This window comes from Poeciliopsis prolifica, unplaced genomic scaffold (assembly GCF_027474105.1).
Source record: "Poeciliopsis prolifica strain line A6 unplaced genomic scaffold, Auburn_PproV2 SCAFFOLD008, whole genome shotgun sequence".
In the NCBI taxonomy this organism is placed as follows: domain Eukaryota; kingdom Metazoa; phylum Chordata; class Actinopteri; order Cyprinodontiformes; family Poeciliidae; genus Poeciliopsis; species Poeciliopsis prolifica.
Genome location: NW_026562383.1, coordinates 1526943 through 1542553, shown reverse-complemented (window position 1 = coordinate 1542553; position 15611 = coordinate 1526943). Strand labels below are relative to the sequence as shown.

The following is a 15611-nucleotide window of genomic DNA, read 5'->3' as shown; positions in this document are numbered from 1 at the left end:
GTAAATGGAGTTTATCTGTTCATTGTCTTTACTACATGTCCTTGCAGACTTGTAAGGGACCCAGTGCTCGGCAACACAAATCAGAGAATTTAGAGGCCAATTAACTTGGCATGTCATGTTTTTGGGAAGGAAACAAGAGTACCCAGAGAGGAGAACATGCAGACTCCAACAGTCCAAAGGCCTGGATCTGGGCCAATGGCCTCTGTGAGCCTCTGAGCCTGAGTCTTCTCTGAGTCTTCTGTGATGCAGAGGTGAAATTCAAAACAAATCGATCACAAGCAACAAGAAATTTAAAACTGGGTTATGCTTTGATGCTCTTTTCTATTAATTTATATGTTAATGTTTGTCATGACTGATTTCTACAGAGACAACAAATGTTTCCCAACCTTTTAAGTAGGGCTAAGTCCCCCCAACCCCCTCCAGGTTCCTTAAAGTAGGTGAAACAGCCCTTTACTGAAACTACAAACCAGACGCTGACTTCAAACTCGCCGAGTCCTGTGTTTCGGGTTGGTCCGCCTCTCTCCTCCTGACAACACTCGGCAGTTTTCGTCCAAGTGGAGGAGGAAAAAAAAAGAAAGCAAACAGTGGGCTGACCGCTCGCTCTGACACGCCACGAGAAGCTATCCGCGGTTTAAACCCCCACGGAGGCTCTGCGAGGGCAGTGAAGCTGCGGGGCGTCTCGGCAGAGAACAGGTGGTTTTATCCGCCGTGAGTTTGACAGAGCAGCCCCGAGAGGGAGCGGTCTCCTCCCAGCTTCCCCACGGACACGACTCGGCCCCAACCGGTCACCGGGAACCTGTTTGACCTGACTCCACGCTGACTGCACGCTGCACCGGGCAGGTAAGACTGACGTGTGTCGGTGTCGGTTGTCATTGACAGCGGGCCGCTTTGAGTGAAGCAACAGTTGGTTGTTGAGAGTGGAGACATGGTTGACATGGTTTACTGTCTGACTGAGTCTGGGCGGACAGTTTACTGTCAGCTTCCACGCAGCTGCTGGCTCTCCATAGTAAACCGTGACTCACTGCTGTCACCGGTGGGCCCTTCATCAGGTCTCCTCAGCACTGGGGGCCTTTTTGCTCCTCTCCCCCCACGCAGGCTCCACCTGCCTTCACAACAGAGGGAGTCCTTTTTGAAAGCTAATAGAGCAGCTGCACTGGTTAATCAGCCAGGCTGAGGATGATGGTTTCCATCAGCGCTGCTGGGATGAAGAGGAGAAGGAGATGTTTACATGTGGGCCATCAACAGCTCTGTTCACACACACATACTCACTCGTGTACACCCCCCCTCCCCACACACACACACACACACACACACACACACACACACACACACACACACACACACACACACACACACCCTCCTGGTCATTAGGAGGACAGAATACAGACCAACCATTGATAAGGCCATCTCATTAGTATCCTACTCAGCTCCATCAAAGCCTCCTCTCCATAGCCATCCGGCCGAGGGGCCCACCTCAGGCCCAGGATCAGCTCCATTCCCTCGGTGAACATCCTCTGTAGGGGTGAGCTGATAAATTTCCTTAATTTTAGGAGGTTAGGGATTGGCCAATGCATCTAATCTGCCTCCACAAAGGTCTGAAAGTCAGCCCACCGAGTCACGTCTGCGGTTAATAATCACCCCACTGTTGCCAACTTAGCAAATTTGCTATATTTTCTGAATTTTCATACGAAAAAATAATCAGAATCAGCCCAAACAGCTTTTAACAGCAGCCTGCAGCCAAGAACATTGTGGCATAGTTGTTAGGGATGCAAAAAGGCTCGATGTCCAACATGTTAAAAATGTTGTGATATTAATATTTATATCCATCTTTTTGCTCTTTGTGTTTTGGGAGTGTGGCAGGTTGGTCTGGAGGACTTTTGTGTGTTTAACTGAAGCAAAGGAGGCAACGTCAATAAAGTGGTCATTTAAATATATAAACTCTGTAATAATTTTTCCTTTATTATGTAGTGCTTTATTATTTTTTGTTTATTATCATTATTTTCTTCTGTGCTTTGATGAGAAGTCAGACTTTGCTGTGTTGGATCAGATGTCCTGGTGTTTTTACTCCGGCTGCATTTAAAACCTTGAACAAGTGAGTTCATCACGACGACGGGGCTGATACGGCTCATGGAAATGGATCATGATGTAAACACCATCCTGCTCGATGCGGGAATCAGATGTGGCTCAAGATTGACTCCGAATTTCAGGTTGAGTCACAAACCCAGGGACTCTGCACATTTTCTCAGTCTGCACCAGAATGCTGCTGGACTCGCTCAGCAGCTCTGCGGACAGGTTCTGAAAAGAGAAGAGAGGCGACGCCATGAGCCGTCTCAGCAGCCGGGATCTGTTTCCTCATAGCGCCGGCTGTGGTCTGCTCTCTATGGATCGATCGGTGAGGCAGGACGTCCCTCACTGATTCCATAACTTCCTTCGCTGAATCAGTGATTTGTGACGTTTTCCTTGCATGTTTCTCACACTCATACAACAGAAGAGAGCATGAAGAGAAATTGCCACTCAGCAAAGAGTTAGAACTGCTCTCGAAAGTTTGGGAGTTAAAAGGCCAGGATTAGGTAGTGTCATTAAACGAGACTTGGATAAATAATTTAAAACTTTTAATGTGATTTATTCCTTACAGAGTCTGTTTGCATGAGCTCAACCACTTTATGTTTCATTTTTTTAACACTTATCTATTTGATTGCCTTATATCAGCATCCCACATCTCCTACACGCTCACAAAGAAAAGTTCAAATGTCTCAGACTCTGGTTATCTGTAGAATTTAGTTCTGGAATTTGAATAGGTCATTTTTATAATGTAATCTTTTCTCTCTTGAAGTTATACTTCTGCTGATCTGGATTCATGCTTGGGCTCAATGTGAATCTTTTTAACCTTCATGTTTCTGTGTTCTCAGCCACATGCAGAAAAACAACAATAAACTACCACCAGAGCATGATTCTGCCACTGCCATGTTTCGGTGTGGTCAGAATGTGTAGAGATGGACTATTCCATTTACACACATTTAGGGCCACATAATTTGTCCCTTTATGTGGCCCTCTAGACTTAGAGGGCCACATGTGGCCCTCTAGACTTAGAGGGCCACATAAAGATAACAGTTGTGTGCTTTGATATTATTTTAAAGCAGTTATCTGTATCCTGCCAAATTACATCAATGTGAAAAAAAATCATTGTGTAAAAATTATTTAATTTTTATATCTGATCACTAAATACAGACAACTGTTTATTAATATGTTAACAGTTTATTAATAGGGAGCTTTATCAATACATTGCCTCAACTGGCCCTTTGAGGACAATCGTGCTCTTGATGTGACCCAAATTTAAAATGACTTTGACCCCTTGACCCCGAGCATTCTGCGGGATTCCAAGGCGCTCCTGGGCCAGACAGGATGCAGCATGCCTCCAGCCAGGTCTGTGTATTCCCATGGGTCTCCTCCCAGTGGGATGTGACCCTTACATCCCTTTGATCCCTTGTAGCCTCTTCCTGGCTTTAGCTAAAGGATCATCTAGGACAGCTGAACCTTAAATCTGCTCCATCAGATGCACTGTAACTGGCTGGTCTCCTGGTTGTTTATATTACACTGTATCTCTCACTGCCTTTCCGTCTGATTCATCATAAAAGTAATGCAATATGAATATGAGGCTGGCCTCATGGACTACTGTTTGAAGGTATTTAAAGTTGATATGAACCTGTAAAAACACAAAATCTTACTCAGTATTTTTGGTCTAGTTTCTAATCTGAGACAAAAGACAAAATTAACTTTCATGTTACTTTTCAGTAAAATCTGGGAGTTTGTTAATATTGATAGATAATAATTCTACTGGAAAATGATTTAATGAAAACAAGACTTTTTCCCCATGTTATAAGAGAGATAATCTGCTGTGGAACTAGTAGGTTTTATCAATATTAAGGAATTATTTGTTTAAAACAAGCTCTATATCTTGTTAAAAAGTAACTTCTAGATTACATAGAAATAAGTTACTTGTACTTAACTTAACTTATAAGTAAATAAGTTACAAGTAAGGTTGAGTGACTGAATATATTTTCAGTGACTAGATCTAGTCTCAGATTTGACACCAAACTATTTAACAACTAACCACTTTGACTTTTCTAAACATATCTTAGAAGAATGAAATGACTTTCTTTTCCTTTCCTGTCAGGTTTGCAGTTCAGTGCACTAGGTGTGGATTATTAACTCCACTTTAATAACAACAGCAGCATTGATGGAGGATATTCTGCTTTGTGTGTGGAATGCAGCCCTCATGAACCAGATCTGGTGTTTCATGTCTGTATCATTTAGACCAATCAGACTGCAGGAAATCCTTTCGAACTGTATTAGATCAGAAACATGATATTGGAATGAGTTTCAGCTGAAGGATCTGTAGAGATGGACTGAGGAGTTTCATTCTCCGTCCTTCAGATGTCAGATAACCACCCAGATATTGGTTTAATGAATGACATTCTTGTAGCAAATGACTCTGGAATCTCTGTTGTTCTTTTAAATCGTACTGCAGTCTTTGATACTGCAGACCATAATATCTCTCTGGTTTGAAACACTGGCGTGGAACTGAGGGTTTAGCCCTAGATTCGGGTTGTTCCTGTTTGAATGACAGAACATGCGTCATAAAGGATAAAGGAAGTGGACCTTAGATCTTCATTTTCTTGCAAGAAATGATTCTTGTGGGGTTCCTCAGGGCTCAATTCTCGACCCTCTTCTGTTTTCTTCTACCTGCTTCGGTTGTGGTGTATTTTTTTGTGCTTCAGTTGCTGTCTACAGTCCATGACTCTGGTGGGCTTTGACATTTATCACTGGTTATAGGTACCTCACCTACCACTGTGTCCTGTATTGTAAAGCTAGCATTTTGTCCCTGCCTATCAGGCGACATTCATACTGGATCACTCAAGTCTCCTATTGACCTGCTTCCTAATTATTTATGTACTTTCATTCAGAAAGCAGAAACTAGCTATGCCTTCTGCTCTAAGGATTGTTTGCACCTCTATGTTCCTCGTGTACGAACGGAAAAAGGGAACGATTTTAGTTTTTCTGCACCCTCTGAACTAAAACTAAAACTCACCTTGGTCTTGTTATTGAAGTCTTTTTGCAAAATAAAAAAAACACCCAGCAAAATCTTTAAATTAGTGCTGTTACAACTGCTATGTTAAAGAGGTTTTGATCTCAAAGTGTTTTTTTATGTGGTTAAATAAATATTTAATAATCAAAAAACCCAACTCAGGCATACCCACAACCCACGTAATAACTTTGGTTGTCTCGAGTTATTCATCAAACCATGCAACAAATTTGGAAGTAATTAATGGATTTGGATTTCAAATTAAACTAATCAGCTCTGTTTTAAAGAACTTTCTTATTTTAAAGAAAGTATTTGTGTGACCACAAACTGAAAAGAGGAGGAGCCTAACCACTTCTTCACATCACTGTTTGTGTTACAGCTGAATATTTGCTTCGTATGCAGGAGTACATGCACTGAGAGCGGCAGAGACTCCACATACAGACACACCCATCAGTTGGTTTGATGGGTGTGAGAGCTACTTTGATAAAACGTTCAACATGGGTGGGGATCGTTTAGTTTTGCCTGAAACGAGCCAGGTAGATCATGTTGTGAACAGCATAAGGAGCACTAATTCACTAATCGAGTCAGGAAGTGTTGTTGTAGCAACAATCTCAGATGGGTTGGAGAGGCAGTACCTTCCACTCCTCTCATCTCTGAAACTATGTCATGGTTTTCAGATGGTGTGTTGTGATTGCAGCTCGGTTTCCTCACTGCTGTCGATGCACTTTCTGTCTGCTTTTCACTTCTGGTACATGATGTCTCCACACAACAGCAGAGCACCTGAATGCACCTGAGAGCTGATGGCTTAATTCTTCAACCCCACAGCTCCTCCTCACAAACAGAGATGTCTTCTTATATGTCACCAACCAATCCGGACATTTGTGTGACATTTCTTTACTAAAACTAGAAGGCGTATTAATATTTCCAGAGAGGTTATAGTCTTTGTCTTTTTGCAGCAACATGTTGTACCTAAAAGGTGACAGCAATAGTACTTTTCTGACTCTGTAGAGAAGTCGTTTTGAAATGTAACTCCAGGCTGAGTTCATGGTTTCTGCTGTTGTACCAAACATCAGGTCTCGCACGACTGATTAGTCGACTCAGCATCGCCATCTGGAGTCCTCTTCTGGTTGAAAGCATGTTGCTTTGCAAACAAACTATGGGGTCATAGAATTTGGAACATTTTGTCACATGACATGTGTGTTATGCATTTATTGGGAATTTACTTAAAAGACCAATACTAAGCAGTGCATAACTGCAGAAGTTTTAAATGAATTAAATGAAAAAAAAAGTGTTTTTTTTTTTCTCCCCAGATAACATTACAAAAAAATGTCTGACTTTGCATTATTTGTCTTCAGGCCCTTTTATCATCAGAAAATAAAATCCAGTGTTAACCAACAGCCTTCAGAAATCATGCAGGCACTAAAGAGTCCATCTGTGTGCAATTATGAGTCAGTTTCTTCTTTCACTAATTAGTTTGCCAATTTCAGAGGTTGATTGGTCCATAGAGTTACCGGGGCCACAAGTTTCAGACCCCTACTCTACTTCTGTTTACACACCTTAGTATCCATTGAGCTGTTGCATATCTGACATAAACAATCATAGAAAATCTACAGTGTCACAGAATTTATTTTATTGCATATTTTTTAATGAAAACTTTATTATACTCTATTCCTCTTAATTCCTATTGATCCCTGGTTGGGTATATTTAGTTTTAGAACCAGATTTTAGTTCTAGATTAGCTCCTTAAATCTGTTTTTAAAGCTGGATACAGAACGTCCAATCCGGCTGTTCTTTGAACACATCAGAGAAATCAATAAAGAACAAACAGCAAATTTGAAAGAGAACAACGGGCAAAGAATAAGTTATATAATGTGATGCTGAAACTGTAATTTTTACGATCTGTTCATCATTCCACCGGATATCATTCCGTTTCCTTCTAATTGATAACTACACTTCAGAACACCAAATACACTTAAGTCTCTATACTGTAAACATGGAGCCACACATCGCTGGCTCTGATTGGACAGAGAGCAGGCAGTAAATACCTGTGTTTAGAGTGTAAACCGTACCCAGGGCTGCTGGGTGAGATCAGATCTGGAACAGTCAACGTTTGTTAAATGAGCTGTAAATCTAACCTGGTTCCTCTTCTGCATTCATATAGATCTGCAGAGCAGAGGATTATGTTTACGAAAAATATTTACACCCCACCCTACAACAATACTAACTTGGATCCTTTGGTGTAGTATGCATTTTCCATTTCACTTAATGACCATAATTAAAACTAGGTGCAACAAATTGTCTTTGGAACTCATCTGATGACTTTTTGAACAAAAAAAAAACAAACAAACAAAAAAATCTGCAAAGGCCAAAATTGGAATAAGCAGTTTAGTCTTTAAAATCAGTGCAGCCCTGTTGTTCATGTTAGAACAGGGTAAAAAACTTCAGGTGACAGGATGAGCTGCTTACGGAATATTTCCTTGACCTCCAAACGGCTCAGAAAGATGGATTTCATTAAAACACAGAAGCTGGTGTATGAACAAGAGGTCTCACTTCAACATAACCTGCAGGTGTATGTCTGTCTGCTACATTTTTGGTTAAAACATTTTTGTTGTCTGTGTGGTGAAGTTATGGTGGCTGGAGTTGCAAGACGTTTTACTTGAGAGTAATACTTCATAGTGGTGTATGGCCCAGTTAAACTAACAGTCAGTTTTAAAATAAAAAGTTACTGAAATAAATGTAAGTAGCTACTACTCGCCTCTGGTTCTGGAGTTTTTGCTAAAGCAGTACATTGGGTTTAGCAATGTGCTGGGATGACCCAGTAGATCCCAATGTACTGGGCCATCCCGATGTACATGATCTAAATGAAATTTAGATTAGTGGCTCATCCCAATGTACGTTTCAGTGAAATTTTGTCCTCACAGAAAGAAAAGGTCAAGATTATTTAATTGTATGTTAACAGATGGATTTTTAGAATGTGTGTGATTGCTTTTATAACTTTATCACATAGTTTCCAATCATCAGTCTGTTGCTGCATTTCCTTTACAAATGTGCACAAAACTCTGCTGATGCTGAAACAACACAATTTCACAATTGCTGTGTTTTTATTAAAGAATAAATGCAATGAAAACCATATGTGAATAAGTTTGTTCACGCGATAAATCATAAAGTATGGCGCAACATTTTCCCACTACTTCCTGTTGTGTTGTTTGTGTTTCGTGCCAGTAGCAACATTGAATTGTTGATCATATGACTTGTGTGACATGAAAATAGTGTTTCCATTGAAGCTTAGCGAAAGTTTAGCCAAAACTTATCAAAAAATTTATTATTTTTAAATTGGCGTGCTTCCAGTAAGCAAATTTATTTTCAAAATATCAAACTGTGCAATCATATGGTCAATGGAAACACAGCTACTGAAGAGACTAATAATTATCCATGTCTTTATCTGCTTATACCTTTGTGCAATACCCTTTTCTTGCCACATGGTGGTGGTGTCTGATCTCTTATCTTCCTCTACTTTGTCAACTTCAGGGGTTCAGCTCATTAACAGAAATCACAATAATCAGAAATGATGTTCTGTAAAGTTTTCAGGGAAAAAAAACTTTAGCTTTGCTCCATTTGTACTTTAGCAAGTGTTTCTACATGGCGTCAGCTTTATAACTTGCCTGCTTTTTCTGCTCCTAATTGTGCAGACCTGTGAACGAACATACCATCTGTCACCCTGGCATTGCCAGGTGGTTCAAACACACTGGAAATGGGTCCACAATGCTTCATCTACTCCGTTTGTTCCCAGGAGAGAACCAGAACGTGTGAAATGTGTCTGAAAGAGGGATAAACTTGCAGTACAGGACATTGTGCAGCTTGTTTTGTGTGTGTGCTTGTATGTGTGTGTCTGTGTGTGCTGCTTCTGTGACATGAATAACTTTTTCATCATTTGTCTCATTAGTTTGTTCAGTTTGCATGAGTGTTGGGTACTACATTTCATATTACTTTCAGGCTTATTTACTGCAAGGACAACCAGGGTGTCATTAATCAAACACAGGCTTTTCAGGGAAAAATCAGTCATTCACCAACTCAATCCAACAAATTTTCTAATTACTGCATTTCTCAGAATATCAGAATGTATGTTGTGTTCTACATACATCGTGTTTCTCTGGATGCATCTGTGTAGAAGTAAAATCTGATTTATGAAGCCTTTGACAGAAAGCAGTGTGTGGTTTCCTCTCGGCCTGGGTTGGTAGAGCCGGTAAAGTGGGTCCCTCTGTCTGGTCTGACTTGTTGAAGAACGTCCCAACTACTCCCACGTACAGTAAGGCTTGCCCACTGCAAGCTCCTTTCATCCTGTTTCCTCTGGCATTCACTGCATTTCATCAGCCAGAAGTCCAAATTTGGGTATGTCTCGTGAGAGTGGGCGATAGTTCAGCCAGCATAAAGCAGCTTCCTGTTAGACAGGTATGGAAGAAGAAAAGAAGGAAAATGCTAACAACATGCACATATCATGACCGGGATGAGGGAGGGGCATGACCCTTTGACCCCGTGGAGGAAAGTAGAGGCTGCTGTGGAGGCATGCAGCCCAACTTTGCTCTCCAGTGACAAATAAATCATTAACCACTGCTTGTGGTGGAATTGGTGTGTAAGTTTGTCCCAGAGCCAGCGTCACTTTGATGGATTCTCATGTTTCCTTAGACTCCCAAAGCATGTCCAAACAAAGAGCAGTGTGTGCTTTGTCACTGAAGCCCAGTCGGGACACCTGTAGTTAGAGGGCAGAGCGTCTGCAAGTTTCTGAAACAAGAAACCAAACTCCTAAAAGTCAGTGGAGCCCTCAGTGTGTGAGGCAGGACACACAATCCTACCCTGTCTTCTTCTTCTTCTGCACAGGCTCTGTGTCTGTTCACTCGCTACAGCCAGGTGCTTCATTGACACTTCGGAGGACCTTCAAGTTTTTGTTTGCCGTGATTTACAGAATTCATTGTGCTCTGAACAAGGCCTCCCATTTTGCACCAGGGATGCTTCCTGTTCGGCAGCTTCTCCTCTAGTCAGCTCTCTGACACTCCTAATCTGGCAGCCTGAAATATTTGCTGGACAAATTAGTTTCCAAGTATGAAAAGAGGGAAGTGAAGGGAAGATGAGGAGGAGGCAGGGATCATTTTTAAAGGGCTGCAGAGGAAGCAGCCCCTTCCTGCACCCAAGATGTCTCTGAAACTGTGGGAGCAGTCATTCATGGAGGTTCAGATTAATCACAACACATTCCCCTTTGTGCCCTCTATGTCTTAGTAAGTCTACCATTGGTTTATCTTCTTTCTGTCTTCAGATGATTGATTGAACTGAGATCGTTGAGATAGAACGGGTTAGGTTCTAAAAAAAATTAAAAACGACTAATTTAACCAATTTTTAAAAATCAGTTGTTGCCAAAGTCTGCAATAGCCATAGAAATTGCAAGGTTTGTTACTAGTTTTTTTTGTCTGAAAGTTGCTAAATATAGGGATTGTTAACTGTGCATGTGACCTGGTGTGTGGATCAGTCAGTCCTCACACAGCAGAGCAAAAGTGGATAGTGTTTGGTTTACAGATCTTGGTGGAGGAATTTGAGATTGATGAATAAAATCAGTTTCACATGTAACTATCGGCTGATTAGCAGAAATGAAGGGAATTAGTACACCACATAAATCAGCTCCCAGACCTGTTTGCTGGGTTCCTTGGTTTTCTTGATGCTAAGGTGACACTTGATTTTATTCAGGAGTATCAAATTAAATAGAGGGCTGCACTGTGGTGCAGATGGTAGTACTGTTGCCTTGCAGCAAGAAGGTGCTGGGTTCATTTCCTGGTCTGGGGTTTTTCTGATTTCCCTGTGCATGGTGGGTGCTTTGTCCAGGTTCTTCTTAGATGTGAGTGCATGGTTGTTTGTCCTGTTTGTCTCTGTGTTGCTCTGCGACAGACTGGTGACTTGTCCAGGGTGAACCCCGCCACTCCCCTGAAGTATTCGCTGGAAATAGGCAGCGAATGTTGCACCATCCTGACCCCATTAGGGACAGGGCTGTACAGAACATGGATGAATGTAAATTAAATAAAATCATAATACATACACATTCTATAATTATCCATTTAATAGTTTTGAAGACCACATATCCTTTTCCTTTTGCCCTTGACTTTACATTTTGATTGGAATTTAGAGGGATTTTTTTTATGCGTCTTTCAGATTGCTATCGCTGCACATATTACAGAATCAAAAGCAAAAGTACTTTTGTCTTCAGTGTTTCCTCTTCTCTTTGCCGTTACTTTAAAGTCCCTGTGAGCATCATTCTGGGAAACATTTCTAGTTTTTGTTTTCACATGGGACACATTCGGAATCTCAGTTTCTGAGTCCAGCATGGGGACAGTTCGAAGTCCCGTTTTTTCATTTTCCACCTCACCCGTTTTTCCCTGTTCAGCTGAAGAGCCCAGCATCAGGCTGTTGGAGCGCAGGTGGGGAAATTTCCGCACAGGAAAATGCAGGGAGTCTTAGCTCGCTTCATCAACAGTGGGACAGTCGGTTTCACTAAGCATCTCATGTGGTCACATTTGCTACCAAACAAACAAAATGGATCATTCATGCACAAACTATTTCCATGTTGTTCATCACAGAACCATGTGACCCACAGCTTTCCACAGCTCTCTGTTCATAAAAGGATTTTCTCCTCTATCTGTTTGCCATGACCTCAACCTGTCTTCCTGTTCAGCTCCAACTAAGGCCTTTAACTGGGCCATAAATGGGTCATAAATTCTCTAATCTGGACTTTGAAACAGTGGAAAACAAACATGTGAAGAGTTTGCTGTAAGAACGTAGTGATGATGACGATGCTGATGTCATATATCAGCAGATGCTCATTCTGCTGCTGTTCTTCATATTTTTTATTTGCGCATGTGATAGAATTGTTGTAGTATTATCATAGTGTTGGTTCTCCTCTCCACACATGCATCAGCAGGCTAATTTCACGGGGCGGCGACTTTCTGTTTCTTGTGTGACTTGTTTCGTGAGCTCAATTGTGATAATCTGCTGATCTTCCACATGCCTGGCATTCCTGTTCCTGTTTGTCCAGAAACTGCCCCTCATACGTACTGATGGCATGAATCATGGCGTTCTGGCAGTGCTCACAAATAAAAAAATAAAAAAACCCTCAAAGATGATTTCTTGTTCTTAATGCCCCTTGTTTCCCGTCTCCTGGTTTTTAAAATCACTTCAGTATCACGTCCCTTTTCAAGTTTCACCTGTTCTTGCAAACTTGTTGTATACTGCCTCAAAATAAATTTATGTTTTAAAATAGCTTCATTACATCACATAGTGCATTTAAGAAATAGCCAATGTTTAGTTCAGGTGCATTTATTGCTGGACAACAAATGAATAACAATACATATATATGGATATCTCAATAGACGAGTGATCAATATCAATAGATGGCACTTCTGGTAGAATATCCAATATGTAGAATTTCCATTAAACTGTGAAGAGAGAGAAAGATTCCTGTTTGTGCCATATCTGTGGATCAGTTCTTTCAAACTCCAATCCTCATGCAAAATGGACCAGGAGAATTAGCTGCTCCTCAGCAGGCATTGGAGTTCTGCAGGCCTGCTAATGGCCTAATTATTGACTTAGGAGAGTTGGAGCAGATATGCATCTAAAGGTTTTAATACTGGAATTTAGGGTGGACCTAAAAAGCAAACGTAGCTCTCGGTTCGGTTGAAGTGAACTCTGTTTTGGTTTGAATCCGTATTTGAAAGGTCCAAAAATCTGCCTCTGTCAGATTTTTGGACCTGGCAGTTGTAGTAATACTAAAAAATGCCACGCATTAACCACTAATGTGCAGACGTGACCCATCCAGGTCACGTCTGCACATTGGTGGTTAATACTAGTCACCCCACAGTTGCCAGGCTAGCAACTTTGCTGGTATATTTAGGAACTTTTCAGATAAATGAATTGGTATTGGGAAAAATCGGAACCAGCAGCTGATCATCAATCATCCAGGAAACGGCAAACAATGCACCTCTGCATTGTTTGCAGAGGTGCATTCACCTATGACTAGAAACCTCAGTTTCTAGTCATAGATTACTAGAAACTGATCATCTTAAAAAAAGTCAGTTAGAATAAAAAAATATAAATTTACATTTACATTAAAGAAATTAAAGATTCCAATCCTTGTACTACTTTTTTTTTATTTCCATAAGCTTCTAATTATCTTTAAATGTAACCATGTCTGCATATTTGACCCTCTGTTTCCTGTAGAGGATGGAAAAATGGACAAAACTTGTGTCCCTGGTGGCCTGTTGATCTCTGACATGTAAGGACAAGGTTCAGAGGTATGCAGACAAAACCCTTTTAACGTGTGCGTGACACCAAAGCAAGCGGCGCTTCTCAGATGTCACTGAATAAATGATGCTGTGGCAAAATATTGACTTAGCCATGTTAGACTGAGGTGTTTGCGTATGTGTGCATATGTGTGTGGGGGGAGGGGTCTGGTTGGGTGTTGCTGAGTTTCTCTTTTCTCCCCTTATGTTTCATTTGAGCTGAATTTGCATTTATGATCTTTAGCGGTTATTGGAATCTCATATTCTTATGGAATTAAAATCCCTTTATTAGAAAACATTGAGGGAATGTAGAAAATGCAAATATAATCATGCAGAAAGAAAAATTGTTCAAAAGACAATAAAAAAACACTTAAAAATCAGGACAAACATACATAATGTGACTTTACTGAAGTGTTGCATAGTGGCAGATACTAAGCAGGGGTGGGGGTCCCTGATTCATCAGAAGCCTCTGCTTGAAGAGCACTTATTCATTAGCGGTCAGCTGATCTGTCCATCATTACTATACAGAGTTACAGTTAAGTATAAAATTATTCATATTCCAGCAGAGTTAGAGTTAATGTAATCTTTTCATTTCCAGTCAGAAGAAACATGTTTCTTCTGACTGGAAGAAAAGGCAACTTTTTGGAGTCTAGAGTCTCACTGTGAATCTCACAAAGAAGCTGTGAAGGGAGCTAAAGATCATGGTTATGGCAGGGAGGCCGTCCAACACCAAAGACTTGGACTTCATCACCAAAAACGTGGAAAAATGCTAAATGTGGTTAACGGTTGGAGGAAAGGCTTGGTTGTACTAATACTAAAAAGTTTTCCACTTATCACTTAAATCAGCTAAAATAATTATTGACATGGCATGTTTTTTTTTTTTTTAAAGTAATGTCTCTTTTAAATGTGTCATCTCCTGGATGACACATTTTGAGAGCATCAGGGTTTCCCTGAAGCTTCCAGTCCTCACAGCTCAGAAGCTAATAAAAGGAACATATGAACACGACAGATGGATGCATGGACCTGAAGCTGGATACACTGAGTGTATTTTTTTTACCTTGTAAAACAACATCTTTACATCCAAATAACCATCAGAATTTGCACCCCTGGACTTACAAATTCAACCTTTGTCTGCAAGACAAGCACGGCATTCTTGTCATCCTCTGACTAATCCCATTTCCTCTTTCCATAAAATACAAGCGCCTTTACAACCTTTAAGTTTTTTCTAATGACCTTCTGTGACGTGGAACCCATCAATGACTCCATCCATGCACTAAGTTTTTCTTAGCATCTACTACGACCGATGAGCATCATAGCAGACCTTTGGCCTTCTTTCTTCCACCTTTGCTGTAGTGGCAACACAAACGCAGAGCTCAGGGGCGGGGCCTGGAAAGACTGAATACGTTTGTTTATTGTTCCAAACAGGCAGGGCTGTGTCAGACCAGAAATGGACAGCCATTGTGTTGTGTCTCTCTGCCTCCATGGTGAATAGTTGCTTTCACAGAGAGCGAGAGGGGAACCGAGGCGAAAGGCAAGCCACTCACAATAGCTTTAAGTTTTACAGCGTTCCTGTCGCCAGCTCTAGAGTTTTTGGCATGAGACCAAATGCAACATACACACAGCTGCAGGCCAGCCTTCTCCAGCTGAAATACCCCCACCCCTTCATAATACACACAGACTCTTATCTCCCTGCCAACCTCGGCTGCAGGCCTGCAGCTCTCTACCCGTCCATTCATTCCTCCTCCGTGTGTGCATTTCCAGCAAACTCCACCGGGCTTGCACCGGGTCGCCTTTTGTGGAGGTTCTGGTCAACAATGGCGTTTGTTTCGCGAGGGCAATGCAGTGAGACGCTGCCCTGTGTCTCCTGCATGCCACCCTCCGTGCGTCTGTGGTGACGTCTGGACGGCATTATCTGTCAAAGGTCTCTGTTTGTTTTTGGGCTGTTCTGGGGTTGATAATGTCTCATTACCAGGGAACCAGAGGCTCATAGGCACCACCGTGGAAACTACAGAGACCATGCTAATCTGGATGATAGCCAGCTGGCATTTGGAGTGCTTACACTTAGCAACAGTTGGGAGTTGTTGTAGTTAGAGCCTGGCTCACAACAGGTGGCTATAACTCAGACCTGTGGACTATTTTTAGTGGAACCTCCAGTTGATATCACAGAGCTGCTCTCTGCTTCACGTCCTTTGTCTAAAACATGGAGTTTCTAC

At 41.4% G+C, this 15611-nt stretch overlaps 1 protein-coding gene across 1 annotated transcript in view; it reads left to right on the top strand.

Moving 5' to 3' along the window:
* Positions 1-524: 524 nt before the first annotated feature.
* gng12a (guanine nucleotide binding protein (G protein), gamma 12a) overlaps positions 525-15611 on the top strand; it is a 31714-nt gene continuing 16627 nt past the window's right edge. The window contains exon 1 of the mRNA XM_055033852.1: positions 525-840. The gene's annotated coding sequence lies outside the window, so the exon portion shown is untranslated. The remainder of the gene's footprint in view (positions 841-15611) is intronic.